The sequence below is a fragment of the Lonchura striata genome, chromosome W (genome assembly GCF_050655825.1).
Source record: "Lonchura striata isolate lonStrDom1 chromosome W, ASM5065582v1, whole genome shotgun sequence".
NCBI classification, from domain to species: Eukaryota; Metazoa; Chordata; class Aves; order Passeriformes; family Estrildidae; genus Lonchura; species Lonchura striata.
Window position 1 is genome coordinate 5205001 of NC_140743.1, and position 15914 is coordinate 5220914.

The window sequence follows — 15914 nt, forward strand, 5'->3', positions numbered from 1 at the left end:
AGAGTTCGAGTGTAAGGCTCGGCGGGACGTTCGACCTTACCTCAGCAGGGAGACCAAGCTTCCTAAACCTAGTAGGAGAGTTAGGCGAGGGGACTTGTTCGGAGTTCGAGTGTAAGACTCGGCAGGATGTTCGACCTTACCTCGGCAGGGAGACCAAACTTCATAAGCCTAGCAGGAGTCAGGCAAAGGGACTTGGCCGGATTTCGAGTGTAAGGCTCGGCAAGACCTTCGACCTTACCTCGGCAGGGAGACCAAGATTCCTAAGCCTAGTAGGAGAGTTAGGCGAGAGGACTCGTTCGGAGTTCGAGTGTAAGGCTCGGCAGGATGTTCGACCTTACCTCGGCAGGGAGACCAAGCTTCCTAAGCCTAGTTGGAGTCAGGCAAAGGGGCTTGGCCGGAGTTCGAGTGTAAGGCTCGGCAGGACGTTCAACCTTACCTCGGCAGGGAGACCACGCTTCCCGAGCCTAGTAGGAGTCAGGCGAGGGGACTTGTTCGAAGTTCGAGTGTATGGCTCGGCAGGACGTTCGACCTTACCTTGGCAGGGAGACCAAGCTTCCTAAGCCTAGTAGGAGTCAGGCAAAGGGGCTTGGCCAGAGTTCGAGTGTAAGCCTCGGCAGGACGTTCGACCTTACCTCAACAGAGAGACCAAGCTTCCTAAGCCGTGTAGGAGAGTTAGGCGAGGGGACTTGTTCGGAGTTCGAGTGTAAGGCACGGCAGGACGTTCGACCTTACCTCAACAGAGAGACCAAGCTTCCTAAGCCTAGTAGGAGTCAGGCAAAGGGATTTGACCGGAGTTTGAGTGTATGGCTCGGCAGGACGTTCGACCTTACCTCGGCAGGGAGACCAAGATTCCTAAGCCGTGTAGGAGTCAGGCAAAGGGACTTGGCCCGAGTTCGAGTGTAAGGCTCGGCAGGGGTTCAACCTTAACTCGGCAGGGAGACCACGCTTCCCAAGCCTAATAGGAGTCAGGCAAAGGGACGTGGCCGGAGTTCGAGTGTAAGGCTCGGCAGGACGTTCGACCTTACCTCAACAGAGAGACCAAGTTTCCTAAGCCTAGCAGGAGTCAGGCGACGAGACTTGGCCGGAGTTCGAGTGTAAGTCTCGGCAGGATGTTCGACCTTACCTCGGCAGGGAGACCAAGCTTCCTGAGCCTAGTAGGAGTCACGCGAGGGGACTTGGCCAGAGTTCGAGTGTATGGCTCGGCAGGAGGTTCGACCTTACCTTGGCAGGGACACCAAGCTTCCTAAGCCTAGTAGGAGTCAGGCAAAGGCGCTTGGCCAGAGTTCGAGTGTAAGGCTCGGCAGGACGTTCAACCTTACCTCTGCAGGGAGACCAAAATTCCTAAGCCTAGTAGGAGAGTTAGGCGAGGGGACTTGTTCGGAGTTCGAGGGTAAGGCACGGCAGGACGTTCGACCTTACCTCAACAGAGAGACCAAGCTTCCTAAGCCTAGTAGGAGTCCGGCAAAGGGACTTGGCCGGAGTTCGAGTGTAAGGCTCGGCATGACGTTCGACCTTAACTTGGCAGGGAGACCAAGCTTCCTAAGCCTAGTAGAAGTCAGGCAAAGGGGCTTGGCCGGAGTTCGAGTGTAAGGCTCGGCAGGACATTCGACCGTACCTCGGCAGGTAGGCCAAGATTCCTAAGCCTAGTCGATGAGTTAGGCAAGGGGACTTGTTCTGAGTTGGAGTGTAACGCTCGGCAGGACGTTCGAACTTAACTCGGCAGGGAGACCACGCTTCCTAAGCCTAGTAGGAGTCAGGCGAGGCGACTTGGCCGGATTTCGAGTGTAAGGCTCGGCAAGACCTTAGACCTTACCTCGGCAGGGAGACCAAGATTCCTAAGCCTAGTAGGAGAGTTAGGCGAGAGGACTCGTTCGGAGTTCGAGTGTAAGGCTCGGCAGGATGTTCGACCTTACCTCGGCAGGGAGACCAAGCTTCCTAAGCCTAGTTGGAGTCAGGCAAAGGGGCTTGGCCGGAGTTCGAGTGTAAGGCTCGTCAGGACGTTCGACCTTACCTCGGCAGGGAGACCACGCTTCCCGAGCCTAGTAGGAGTCAGGCGAGGGGACTTGTTTGGAGTTCGAGTGTATGGCTCGGCAGGACGTTCGACCTTACCTTGGCAGGGAGACCAAGCTTCCTAAGCCTAGTAGGAGTCAGGCAAAGGGGCTTGGCCAGAGTTCGAGTGTAAGGCTCGGCGGGACGTTCGACCTTACCTCTGCAGAGAGACCAAGATTCCTAAGCCTAGTAGGAGAGTTAGGCGAGGGGACTTGTTCGGAGTTCGAGGGTAAGGCACGGCAGGACGTTCGACCTTACCTCAACAGAGAGACCAAGCTTCCTAAGCCTAGTAGGAGTCAGGCAAAGGGATTTGACCGGAGTTTGTATGTATGGCTCGGCAGGACGTTCGACCTTACCTCTGCAGGGAGACCAAGATTCCTAAGCCTAGTAGGAGAGTTAGGCGAGGGGACTTGTTCGGAGTTCGAGGGTAAGGCACGGCAGGACGTTCGACCTTACCTCAACAGAGAGACCAAGCTTCCTAAGCCGTGTAGGAGAGTTAGGCGAGGGGACTTGTTCGGAGTTCGAGTGTATGGCTCGGCAGGACGTTCGACCTTACCTCGGCAGGGAGACCAAGATTTCTAAGCCGTGTAGGAGAGTTAGGCGAGGGGACTTGTTCGGAATTCGAGTGTAAGACTCGGCAGGATGTTCGACCTTACCTCGGCAGGGAGACCAAGCTTCATAAGCCTAGTAGGAGTCAGGCAAAGGGACGTGGCCGCAGTTCGAGTGTAAGGCTCGGAAGGACGTTCAACCTTAACTCGGCAGGGAGACGAAGCTTCTTAAGCCTAGTCGGAGAATTAGGCGAGGGGACTTGGCCGGAGTTCGAGTGTAAGACTCGGCAGGACGTTCGACCTTACCTCGGCAGGGAGACCAAGCTTCCTAAGCCTAGTAGGAGAGTCAAGTGAAAGAACTTGGCCGGAGTTCGAGTGTAAGGCTCGGCAGGACGTTCGACCTTAACTCGGCAGGGAGACCAAGCTTCCTAAGACTAGTAGGAGTCAGGCGAGGCGACTTGGCCGGAGTTCGAGTGTAAGGCTTCGCAGGACGTTCGACCTTACCTCGGCAGGGAGACCAAACTTCATAAGCCTAGCAGGAGTCAGGCAAAGGGACTTGGCCGGATTTCGAGTGTAAGGCTCGGCAAGACCTTCGACCTTACCTCGGCAGGGAGACCAAGATTCCTAAGCCTAGTAGGAGAGTTAGGCGAGAGGACTCGTTCGGAGTTCGAGTGTAAGGCTCGGCAGGATGTTCGACCTTACCTCGGCAGGGAGACCAAGCTTCCTAAGCCTAGTTGGAGTCAGGCAAAGGGGCTTGGCCGGAGTTCGAGTGTAAGGCTCGGCAGGACGTTCAACCTTACCTCGGCAGGGAGACCACGCTTCCCGAGCCTAGTAGGAGTCAGGCGAGGGGACTTGTTCGGAGTTCGAGTGTAAGGCACGGCAGGACGTTCGACCTTACCTCAACAGAGAGACCAAGCTTCCTAAGCCTAGTAGGAGTCAGGCAAAGGGATTTGACCAGAGTTTGAGTGTATGGCTCGGCAGGACGTTCGACCTTACCTCGGCAGGGAGACCAAGATTCCTAAGCCGTGTAGGAGAGTTAGGCGAGGGGACTTGTTCGGAGTTCGAGTGTAAGACTCGGCAGGATGTTCGACCTTAGCTCGGCAGGGAGACCAAGCTTCATAAGCCTAGTAGGAGTCAGGCAAAGGGACTTGGCCGGAGTTCGAGTGTAAGGCTCGGCAGGGGTTCAACCTTAACTCGGCAGGGAGACCACGCTTCCCAAGCCTAATAGGAGTCAGGCAAAGGGACGTGGCCGGAGTTCGAGTGTAAGGCTCGGCAGGACGTTCGACCTTACCTCAACAGAGAGACGAAGTTTCCTAAGCCTAGCAGGAGTCAGGCGACGAGACTTGGCCGGAGTTCGAGTGTAAGTCTCGGCAGGATGTTCGACCTTACCTCGGCAGGGAGACCAAGCTTCCTGAGCCTAGTAGGAGTCACGCGAGGGGACTTGGCCGGAGTTCGAGTGTATGGCTCGGCAGGAGGTTCGACCTTACCTTGGCAGGGACACCAAGCTTCCTAAGCCTAGTAGGAGTCAGGCAAAGGGGCTTGGCCAGAGTTCGAGTGTAAGGCTCGGCAGGACGTTCAACCTTACCTCTGCAGGGAGACCAAAATTCCTAAGCCTAGTAGGAGAGTTAGGCGAGGGGACTTGTTCGGAGTTCGAGGGTAAGGCACGGCAGGACGTTCGACCTTACCTCAACAGAGAGACCAAGCTTCCTAAGCCTAGTAGGAGTCCGGCAAAGGGACTTGGCCGGAGTTCGAGTGTAAGGCTCGGCATGACGTTCGACCTTAACTTGGCAGGGAGACCAAGCTTCCTAAGCCTAGTAGAAGTCAGGCAAAGGGGCTTGGCCGGAGTTCGAGTGTAAGGCTCGGCAGGACATTCGACCGTACCTCGGCAGGTAGGCCAAGATTCCTAAGCCTAGTCGATGAGTTAGGCAAGGGGACTTGTTCTGAGTTGGAGTGTAACGCTCGGCAGGACGTTCGAACTTAACTCGGCAGGGAGACCACGCTTCCTAAGCCTAGTAGGAGTCAGGCGAGGCGACTTGGCCGGATTTCGAGTGTAAGGCTCGGCAAGACCTTAGACCTTACCTCGGCAGGGAGACCAAGATTCCTAAGCCTAGTAGGAGAGTTAGGCGTGAGGACTCGTTCGGAGTTCGAGTGTAAGGCTCGGCAGGATGTTCGACCTTACCTCGGCAGGGAGACCAAGCTTCCTAAGCCTAGTTGGAGTCAGGCAAAGGGGCTTGGCCGGAGTTCGAGTGTAAGGCTCGGCAGGACGTTCGACCTTACCTCGGCAGGGAGACCACGCTTCCCGAGCCTAGTAGGAGTCAGGCGAGGGGACTTGTTTGGAGTTCGAGTGTATGGCTCGGCAGGACGTTCGACCTTACCTTGGCAGGGAGACCAAGCTTCCTAAGCCTAGTAGGAGTCAGGCAAAGGGGCTTGGCCAGAGTTCGAGCGTAAGGCTCGGCGGGACGTTCGACCTTACCTCTGCAGAGAGACCAAGATTCCTAAGCCTAGTAGGAGAGTTAGGCGAGGGGACTTGTTCGGAGTTCGAGGGTAAGGCACGGCAGGACGTTCGACCTTACCTCAACAGAGAGACCAAGCTTCCTAAGCCTAGTAGGAGTCAGGCAAAGGGATTTGACCGGAGTTTGTATGTATGGCTCGGCAGGACGTTCGACCTTACCTCTGCAGGGAGACCAAGATTCCTAAGCCTAGTAGGAGAGTTAGGCGAGGGGACTTGTTCGGAGTTCGAGGGTAAGGCACGGCAGGACGTTCGACCTTACCTCAACAGAGAGACCAAGCTTCCTAAGCCGTGTAGGAGAGTTAGGCGAGGGGACTTGTTCGGAGTTCGAGTGTATGGCTCGGCAGGACGTTCGACCTTACCTCGGCAGGGAGACCAAGATTCCTAAGCCGTGTAGGAGAGTTAGGCGAGGGGACTTGTTCGGAATTCGAGTGGAAGACTCGGCAGGATGTTCGACCTTACCTCGGCAGGGAGACCAAGCTTCATAAGCCTAGTAGGAGTCAGGCAAAGGGACGTGGCCGCAGTTCGAGTGTAAGGCTCGGAAGGACGTTCAACCTTAACTCGGCAGGGAGACGAAGCTTCTTAAGCCTAGTCGGAGAATTAGGCGAGGGGACTTGGCCGGAGTTCGAGTGTAAGACTCGGCAGGACGTTCGACCTTACCTCGGCAGGGAGACCAAGCTTCCTAAGCCTAGTAGGAGAGTCAAGTGAAAGAACTTGGCCGGAGTTCGAGTGTAAGGCTCGGCAGGACGTTCGACCTTAACTCGGCAGGGAGACCAAGCTTCCTAAGACTAGTAGGAGTCAGGCGAGGCGACTTGGCCGGAGTTCGAGTGTAAGGCTTCGCAGGACGTTCGACCTTACCTCGGCAGGGAGACCAAACTTCATAAGCCTAGCAGGAGTCAGGCAAAGGGACTTGGCCGGATTTCGAGTGTAAGGCTCGGCAAGACCTTCGACCTTACCTCGGCAGGGAGACCAAGATTCCTAAGCCTAGTAGGAGAGTTAGGCGAGAGGACTCGTTCGGAGTTCGAGTGTAAGGCTCGGCAGGATGTTCGACCTTACCTCGGCAGGGAGACCAAGCTTCCTAAGCCTAGTTGGAGTCAGGCAAAGGGGCTTGGCCGGAGTTCGAGTGTAAGGCTCGGCAGGACGTTCAACCTAACCTCGGCAGGGAGACCACGCTTCCCGAGCCTAGTAGGAGTCAGGCGAGGGGACTTGTTCGGAGTTCGAGTGTATGGCTCGGCAGGACGTTCGACATTACCTTGGCAGGGAGACCAAGCTTCCTAAGCCTAGTAGGAGTCAGGCAAAGGGGCTTGGCCAGAGTTCGAGTGTAAGGCTCGGCAGGACGTTCGACCTTACCTCAACAGAGAGACCAAGCTTCCTAAGCCGTGTAGGAGAGTTAGGCGAGGGGACTTGTTCGGAGTTCGAGTGTAAGGCACGGCAGGACGTTCGACCTTACCTCAACAGAGACCAAGCTTCCTAAGCCTAGTAGGAGTCAGGCAAAGGGACTTGGCCGGAGTTCGAGTGTAAGGCTCGGCAGGGGTTCAACCTTAACTCGGCAGGGAGACCACGCTTCCCAAGCCTAATAGGAGTCAGGCAAAGGGACGTGGCCGGAGTTCGAGTGTAAGGCTCGGCAGGACGTTCGACCTTACCTCAACAGAGAGACCAAGTTTCCTAAGCCTAGCAGGAGTCAGGCGACGAGACTTGGCCGGAGTTCGAGTGTAAGTCTCGGCAGGATGTTCGACCTTACCTCGGCAGGGAGACGAAGCTTCCTGAGCCTAGTAGGAGTCACGCGAGGGGACTTGGCCGGAGTTCGAGTGTATGGCTCGGCAGGAGGTTCGACCTTAACTTGGCAGGGAGACCAAGCTTCCTAAGCCTAGTAGAAGTCAGGCAAAGGGGCTTGGCCGGAGTTTGAGTGTAAGGCTCGGCAGGACATTCGACCGTACCTCGGCAGGGAGGCCAAGATTCCTAAGCCTAGTCGATGAGTTAGGCAAGGGGACTTGTTCTGAGTTGGAGTGTAACGCTCGGCAGGACGTTCGAACTTAACTCGGCAGGGAGACCACGCTTCCTAAGCCTAGTAGGAGTCAGGCGAGGCGACTTGGCCGGATTTCGAGTGTAAGGCTCGGCAAGACCTTAGACCTTACCTCGGCAGGGGGACCAAGATTCCTAAGCCTAGTAGGAGAGTTAGGCGAGAGGACTCGTTCGGAGTTCGAGTGTAAGGCTCGGCAGGATGTTCGACCTTACCTCGGCAGGGAGACCAAGCTTCCTAAGCCTAGTTGGAGTCAGGCAAAGGGGCTTGGCCGGAGTTCGAGTGTAAGGCTCGGCAGGACGTTCGACCTTACCTCGGCAGGGAGACCACGCTTCCCGAGCCTAGTAGGAGTCAGGCGAGGGGACTTGTTTGGAGTTCGAGTGTATGGCTCGGCAGGACGTTCGACCTTACCTTGGCAGGGAGACCAAGCTTCCTAAGCCTAGTAGGAGTCAGGCAAAGGGGCTTGGCCAGAGTTCGAGTGTAAGGCTCGGCAGGACGTTCGACCTTACCTCAACAGAGAGACCAAGCTTCCTAAGCCGTGTAGGAGAGTTAGGCGAGGGGACTTGTTCGGAGTTCGAGTGTAAGGCACGGCAGGACGTTCGACCTTACCTCAACAGAGAGACCAAGCTTCCTAAGCCTAGTAAGAGTCAGGCAAAGGGATTTGACCAGAGTTTGAGTGTATGGCTCGGCAGGACGTTCGACCTTACCTCGGCAGGGAGACCAAGATTCCTAAGCCGTGTAGGAGAGTTAGGCGAAGGGACTTGTTCGGAGTTCGAGTGTAAGACTCGGCAGGATGTTCGACCTTAGCTCGGCAGGGAGACCAAGCTTCATAAGCCTAGTAGGAGTCAGGCAAAGGGACTTGGCCGGAGTTCGAGTGTAAGGCTCGGCAGGGGTTCAACCTTAACTCGGCAGGGAGACCACGCTTCCCAAGCCTAATAGGAGTCAGGCAAAGGGACGTGGCCGGAGTTCGAGTGTAAGGCTCGGCAGGACGTTCGACCTTACCTCAACAGAGAGACCAAGTTTCCTAAGCCTAGCAGGAGTCAGGCGACGAGACTTGGCCGGAGTTCGAGTGTAAGTCTCGGCAGGATGTTCGACCTTACCTCGGCAGGGAGACCAAGCTTCCTGAGCCTAGTAGGAGTCACGCGAGGGGACTTGGCCGGAGTTCGAGTGTATGGCTCGGCAGGAGGTTCGACCTTACCTTGGCAGGGACACCAAGCTTCCTAAGCCTAGTAGGAGTCAGACAAAGGGGCTTGGCCAGAGTTCGAGTGTAAGGCTCGGCAGGACGTTCAACCTTACCTCTGCAGGGAGACCAAAATTCCTAAGCCTAGTAGGAGAGTTAGGCGAGGGGACTTGTTCGGAGTTCGAGGGTAAGGCACGGCAGGACGTTCGACCTTACCTCAACAGAGAGACCAAGCTTCCTAAGCCTAGTAGGAGTCCGGCAAAGGGACTTGGCCGGAGTTCGAGTGTAAGGCTCGGCATGACGTTCGACCTTAACTTGGCAGGGAGACCAAGCTTCCTAAGCCTAGTAGAAGTCAGGCAAAGGGGCTTGGCCGGAGTTCGAGTGTAAGGCTCGGCAGGACATTCGACCGTACCTCGGCAGGTAGGCCAAGATTCCTAAGCCTAGTCGATGAGTTAGGCAAGGGGACTTGTTCTGAGTTGGAGTGTAACGCTCGGCAGGACGTTCGAACTTAACTCGGCAGGGAGACCACGCTTCCTAAGCCTAGTAGGAGTCAGGCGAGGCGACTTGGCCGGATTTCGAGTGTAAGGCTCGGCAAGACCTTAGACCTTACCTCGGCAGGGAGACCAAGATTCCTAAGCCTAGTAGGAGAGTTAGGCGAGAGGACTCGTTCGGAGTTCGAGTGTAAGGCTCGGCAGGATGTTCGACCTTACCTCGGCAGGGAGACCAAGCTTCCTAAGCCTAGTTGGAGTCAGGCAAAGGGGCTTGGCCGGAGTTCGAGTGTAAGGCTCGGCAGGACGTTCGACCTTACCTCGGCAGGGAGACCACGCTTCCCGAGCCTAGTAGGAGTCAGGCGAGGGGACTTGTTTGGAGTTCGAGTGTATGGCTCGGCAGGACGTTCGACCTTACCTTGGCAGGGAGACCAAGCTTCCTAAGCCTAGTAGGAGTCAGGCAAAGGGGCTTGGCCAGAGTTCGAGTGTAAGGCTCGGCGGGACGTTCGACCTTACCTCTGCAGAGAGACCAAGATTCCTAAGCCTAGTAGGAGAGTTAGGCGAGGGGACTTGTTCGGAGTTCGAGGGTAAGGCACGGCAGGACGTTCGACCTTACCTCAACAGAGAGACCAAGCTTCCTAAGCCTAGTAGGAGTCAGGCAAAGGGATTTGACCGGAGTTTGTATGTATGGCTCGGCAGGACGTTCGACCTTACCTCTGCAGGGAGACCAAGATTCCTAAGCCTAGTAGGAGAGTTAGGCGAGGGGACTTGTTCGGAGTTCGAGGGTAAGGCACGGCAGGACGTTCGACCTTACCTCAACAGAGAGACCAAGCTTCCTAAGCCGTGTAGGAGAGTTAGGCGAGGGGACTTGTTCGGAGTTCGAGTGTATGGCTCGGCAGGACGTTCGACCTTACCTCGGCAGGGAGACCAAGATTCCTAAGCCGTGTAGGAGAGTTAGGCGAGGGGACTTGTTCGGAATTCGAGTGTAAGACTCGGCAGGATGTTCGACCTTACCTCGGCAGGGAGACCAAGCTTCATAAGCCTAGTAGGAGTCAGGCAAAGGGACGTGGCCGCAGTTCGAGTGTAAGGCTCGGAAGGACGTTCAACCTTAACTCGGCAGGGAGACGAAGCTTCTTAAGCCTAGTCGGAGAATTAGGCGAGGGGACTTGGCCGGAGTTCGAGTGTAAGACTCGGCAGGACGTTCGACCTTACCTCGGCAGGGAGACCAAGCTTCCTAAGCCTAGTAGGAGAGTCAAGTGAAAGAACTTGGCCGGAGTTCGAGTGTAAGGCTCGGCAGGACGTTCGACCTTAACTCGGCAGGGAGACCAAGCTTCCTAAGACTAGTAGGAGTCAGGCGAGGCGACTTGGCCGGAGTTCGAGTGTAAGGCTTCGCAGGACGTTCGACCTTACCTCGGCAGGGAGACCAAACTTCATAAGCCTAGCAGGAGTCAGGCAAAGGGACTTGGCCGGATTTCGAGTGTAAGGCTCGGCAAGACCTTCGACCTTACCTCGGCAGGGAGACCAAGATTCCTAAGCCTAGTAGGAGAGTTAGGCGAGAGGACTCGTTCGGAGTTCGAGTGTAAGGCTCGGCAGGATGTTCGACCTTACCTCGGCAGGGAGACCAAGCTTCCTAAGCCTAGTTGGAGTCAGGCAAAGGGGCTTGGCCGGAGTTCGAGTGTAAGGCTCGGCAGGACGTTCAACCTTACCTCGGCAGGGAGACCACGCTTCCCGAGCCTAGTAGGAGTCAGGCGAGGGGACTTGTTCGGAGTTCGAGTGTATGGCTCGGCAGGACGTTCGACCTTACCTTGGCAGGGAGACCAAGCTTCCTAAGCCTAGTAGGAGTCAGGCAAAGGGGCTTGGCCAGAGTTCGAGTGTAAGGCTCGGCAGGACGTTCGACCTTACCTCAACAGAGAGACCAAGCTTCCTAAGCCGTGTAGGAGAGTTAGGCGAGGGGACTTGTTCGGAGTTCGAGTGTAAGGCACGGCAGGACGTTCGACCTTACCTCAACAGAGAGACCAAGCTTCCTAAGCCTAGTAGGGGTCAGGCAAAGGGATTTGACCAGAGTTTGAGTGTATGGCTCGGCAGGACGTTCGACCTTACCTCGGCAGGGAGACCAAGATTCCTAAGCCGTGTAGGAGAGTTAGGCGAGGGGACTTGTTCGGAGTTCGAGTGTAAGACTCGGCAGGATGTTCGACCTTAGCTCGGCAGGGAGACCAAGCTTCATAAGCCTAGTAGGAGTCAGGCAAAGGGACTTGGCCGGAGTTCGAGTGTAAGGCTCGGCAGGGGTTCAACCTTAACTCGGCAGGGAGACCACGCTTCCCAAGCCTAATAGGAGTCAGGCAAAGGGACGTGGCCGGAGTTCGAGTGTAAGGCTCGGCAGGACGTTCGACCTTACCTCAACAGAGAGACCAAGTTTCCTAAGCCTAGCAGGAGTCAGGCGACGAGACTTGGCCGGAGTTCGAGTGTAAGTCTCGGCAGGATGTTCGACCTTACCTCGGCAGGGAGACCAAGCTTCCTGAGCCTAGTAGGAGTCACGCGAGGGGACTTGGCCGGAGTTCGAGTGTATGGCTCGGCAGGAGGTTCGACCTTACCTTGGCAGGGACACCAAGCTTCCTAAGCCTAGTAGGAGTCAGGCAAAGGGGCTTGGCCAGAGTTCGAGTGTAAGGCTCGGCAGGACGTTCAACATTACCTCTGCAGGGAGACCAAAATTCCCAAGCCTAGTAGGAGAGTTAGGCGAGGGGACTTGTTCGGAGTTCGAGGGTAAGGCACGGCAGGACGTTCGACCTTACCTCAACAGAGAGACCAAGCTTCCTAAGCCTAGTAGGAGTCCGGCAAAGGGACTTGGCCGGAGTTCGAGTGTAAGGCTCGGCATGACGTTCGACCTTAACTTGGCAGGGAGACCAAGCTTCCTAAGCCTAGTAGAAGTCAGGCAAAGGGGCTTGGCCGGAGTTCGAGTGTAAGGCTCGGCAGGACATTCGACCGTACCTCGGCAGGGAGGCCAAGATTCCTAAGCCTAGTCGATGAGTTAGGCAAGGGGACTTGTTCTGAGTTGGAGTGTAACGCTCGGCAGGACGTTCGAACTTAACTCGGCAGGGAGACCACGCTTCCTAAGCCTAGTAGGAGTCAGGCGAGGCGACTTGGCCGGATTTCGAGTGTAAGGCTCGGCAAGACCTTAGACCTTACCTCGGCAGGGAGACCAAGATTCCTAAGCCTAGTAGGAGAGTTAGGCGAGAGGACTCGTTCGGAGTTCGAGTGTAAGGCTCGGCAGGATGTTCGACCTTACCTCGGCAGGGAGACCAAGCTTCCTAAGCCTAGTTGGAGTCAGGCAAAGGGGCTTGGCCGGAGTTCGAGTGTAAGGCTCGGCAGGACGTTCGACCTTACCTCGGCAGGGAGACCACGCTTCCCGAGCCTAGTAGGAGTCAGGCGAGGGGACTTGTTTGGAGTTCGAGTGTATGGCTCGGCAGGACGTTCGACCTTACCTTGGCAGGGAGACCAAGCTTCCTAAGCCTAGTAGGAGTCAGGCAAAGGGGCTTGGCCAGAGTTCGAGTGTAAGGCTCGGCGGGACGTTCGACCTTACCTCTGCAGAGAGACCAAGATTCCTAAGCCTAGTAGGAGAGTTAGGCGAGGGGACTTGTTCGGAGTTCGAGGGTAAGGCACGGCAGGACGTTCGACCTTACCTCAACAGAGAGACCAAGCTTCCTAAGCCTAGTAGGAGTCAGGCAAAGGGATTTGACCGGAGTTTGTATGTATGGCTCGGCAGGACGTTCGACCTTACCTCTGCAGGGAGACCAAGATTCCTAAGCCTAGTAGGAGAGTTAGGCGAGGGGACTTGTTCGGAGTTCGAGTGTATGGCTCGGCAGGACGTTCGACCTTACCTCGGCAGGGAGACCAAGATTCCTAAGCCGTGTAGGAGAGTTAGGCGAGGGGACTTGTTCGGAATTCGAGTGTAAGACTCGGCAGGATGTTCGACCTTACCTCGGCAGGGAGACCAAGCTTCATAAGCCTAGTAGGAGTCAGGCAAAGGGACGTGGCCGCAGTTCGAGTGTAAGGCTCGGAAGGACGTTCAACCTTAACTCGGCAGGGAGACGAAGCTTCTTAAGCCTAGTCGGAGAATTAGGCGAGGGGACTTGGCCGGAGTTCGAGTGTAAGACTCGGCAGGACGTTCGACCTTACCTCGGCAGGGAGACCAAGCTTCCTAAGCCTAGTAGGAGAGTCAAGTGAAAGAACTTGGCCGGAGTTCGAGTGTAAGGCTTCGCAGGACGTTCGACCTTACCTCGGCAGGGAGACCAAACTTCATAAGCCTAGCAGGAGTCAGGCAAAGGGACTTGGCCGGATTTCGAGTGTAAGGCTCGGCAAGACCTTCGACCTTACCTCGGCAGGGAGACCAAGATTCCTAAGCCTAGTAGGAGAGTTAGGCGAGAGGACTCGTTCGGAGTTCGAGTGTAAGGCTCGGCAGGATGTTCGACCTTACCTCGGCAGGGAGACCAAGCTTCCTAAGCCTAGTTGGAGTCAGGCAAAGGGGCTTGGCCGGAGTTCGAGTGTAAGGCTCGGCAGGACGTTCAACCTTACCTCGGCAGGGAGACCACGCTTCCCGAGCCTAGTAGGAGTCAGGCGAGGGGACTTGTTCGGAGTTCGAGTGTATGGCTCGGCAGGACGTTCGACCTTACCTTGGCAGGGAGACCAAGCTTCCTAAGCCTAGTAGGAGTCAGGCAAAGGGGCTTGGCCAGAGTTCGAGTGTAAGGCTCGGCAGGACGTTCGACCTTACCTCAACAGAGAGACCAAGCTTCCTAAGCCGTGTAGGAGAGTTAGGCGAGGGGACTTGTTCGGAGTTCGAGTGTAAGGCACGGCAGGACGTTCGACCTTACCTCAACAGAGAGACCAAGCTTCCTAAGCCTAGTAGGAGTCAGGCAAAGGGATTTGACCAGAGTTTGAGTGTATGGCTCGGCAGGACGTTCGACCTTACCTCGGCAGGGAGACCAAGATTCCTAAGCCGTGTAGGAGAGTTAGGCGAGGGGACTTGTTCGGAGTTCGAGTGTAAGACTCGGCAGGATGTTCGACCTTAGCTCGGCAGGGAGACCAAGCTTCATAAGCCTAGTAGGAGTCAGGCAAAGGGACTTGGCCGGAGTTCGAGTGTAAGGCTCGGCAGGGGTTCAACCTTAACTCGGCAGGGAGACCACGCTTCCCAAGCCTAATAGGAGTCAGGCAAAGGGACGTGGCCGGAGTTCGAGTGTAAGGCTCGGCAGGACGTTCGACCTTACCTCAACAGAGAGACCAAGTTTCCTAAGCCTAGCAGGAGTCAGGCGACGAGACTTGGCCGGAGTTCGAGTGTAAGTCTCGGCAGGATGTTCGACCTTACCTCGGCAGGGAGACCAAGCTTCCTGAGCCTAGTAGGAGTCACGCGAGGGGACTTGGCCGGAGTTCGAGTGTATGGCTCGGCAGGAGGTTCGACCTTACCTTGGCAGGGACACCAAGCTTCCTAAGCCTAGTAGGAGTCAGGCAAAGGGGCTTGGCCAGAGTTCGAGTGTAAGGCTCGGCAGGACGTTCAACATTACCTCTGCAGGGAGACCAAAATTCCCAAGCCTAGTAGGAGAGTTAGGCGAGGGGACTTGTTCGGAGTTCGAGGGTAAGGCACGGCAGGACGTTCGACCTTACCTCAACAGAGAGACCAAGCTTCCTAAGCCTAGTAGGAGTCCGGCAAAGGGACTTGGCCGGAGTTCGAGTGTAAGGCTCGGCATGACGTTCGACCTTAACTTGGCAGGGAGACCAAGCTTCCTAAGCCTAGTAGAAGTCAGGCAAAGGGGCTTGGCCGGAGTTCGAGTGTAAGGCTCGGCAGGACATTCGACCGTACCTCGGCAGGGAGGCCAAGATTCCTAAGCCTAGTCGATGAGTTAGGCAAGGGGACTTGTTCTGAGTTGGAGTGTAACGCTCGGCAGGACGTTCGAACTTAACTCGGCAGGGAGACCACGCTTCCTAAGCCTAGTAGGAGTCAGGCGAGGCGACTTGGCCGGATTTCGAGTGTAAGGCTCGGCAAGACCTTAGACCTTACCTCGGCAGGGAGACCAAGATTCCTAAGCCTAGTAGGAGAGTTAGGCGAGAGGACTCGTTCGGAGTTCGAGTGTAAGGCTCGGCAGGATGTTCGACCTTACCTCGGCAGGGAGACCAAGCTTCCTAAGCCTAGTTGGAGTCAGGCAAAGGGGCTTGGCCGGAGTTCGAGTGTAAGGCTCGGCAGGACGTTCGACCTTACCTCGGCAGGGAGACCACGCTTCCCGAGCCTAGTAGGAGTCAGGCGAGGGGACTTGTTTGGAGTTCGAGTGTATGGCTCGGCAGGACGTTCGACCTTACCTTGGCAGGGAGACCAAGCTTCCTAAGCCTAGTAGGAGTCAGGCAAAGGGGCTTGGCCAGAGTTCGAGTGTAAGGCTCGGCGGGACGTTCGACCTTACCTCTGCAGAGAGACCAAGATTCCTAAGCCTAGTAGGAGAGTTAGGCGAGGGGACTTGTTCGGAGTTCGAGGGTAAGGCACGGCAGGACGTTCGACCTTACCTCAACAGAGAGACCAAGCTTCCTAAGCCTAGTAGGAGTCAGGCAAAGGGATTTGACCGGAGTTTGTATGTATGGCTCGGCAGGACGTTCGACCTTACCTCTGCAGGGAGACCAAGATTCCTAAGCCTAGTAGGAGAGTTAGGCGAGGGGACTTGTTCGGAGTTCGAGTGTATGGCTCGGCAGGACGTTCGACCTTACCTCGGCAGGGAGACCAAGATTCCTAAGCCGTGTAGGAGAGTTAGGCGAGGGGACTTGTTCGGAATTCGAGTGTAAGACTCGGCAGGATGTTCGACCTTACCTCGGCAGGGAGACCAAGCTTCATAAGCCTAGTAGGAGTCAGGCAAAGGGACGTGGCCGCAGTTCGAGTGTAAGGCTCGGAAGGACGTTCAACCTTAACTCGGCAGGGAGACGAAGCTTCTTAAGCCTAGTCGGAGAATTAGGCGAGGGGACTTGGCCGGAGTTCGAGTGTAAGACTCGGCAGGACGTTCGACCTTACCTCGGCAGGGAGACCAAGCTTCCTAAGCCTAGTAGGAGAGTCAAGTGAAAGAACTTGGCCGGAGTTCGAGTGTAAGGCTCGGCA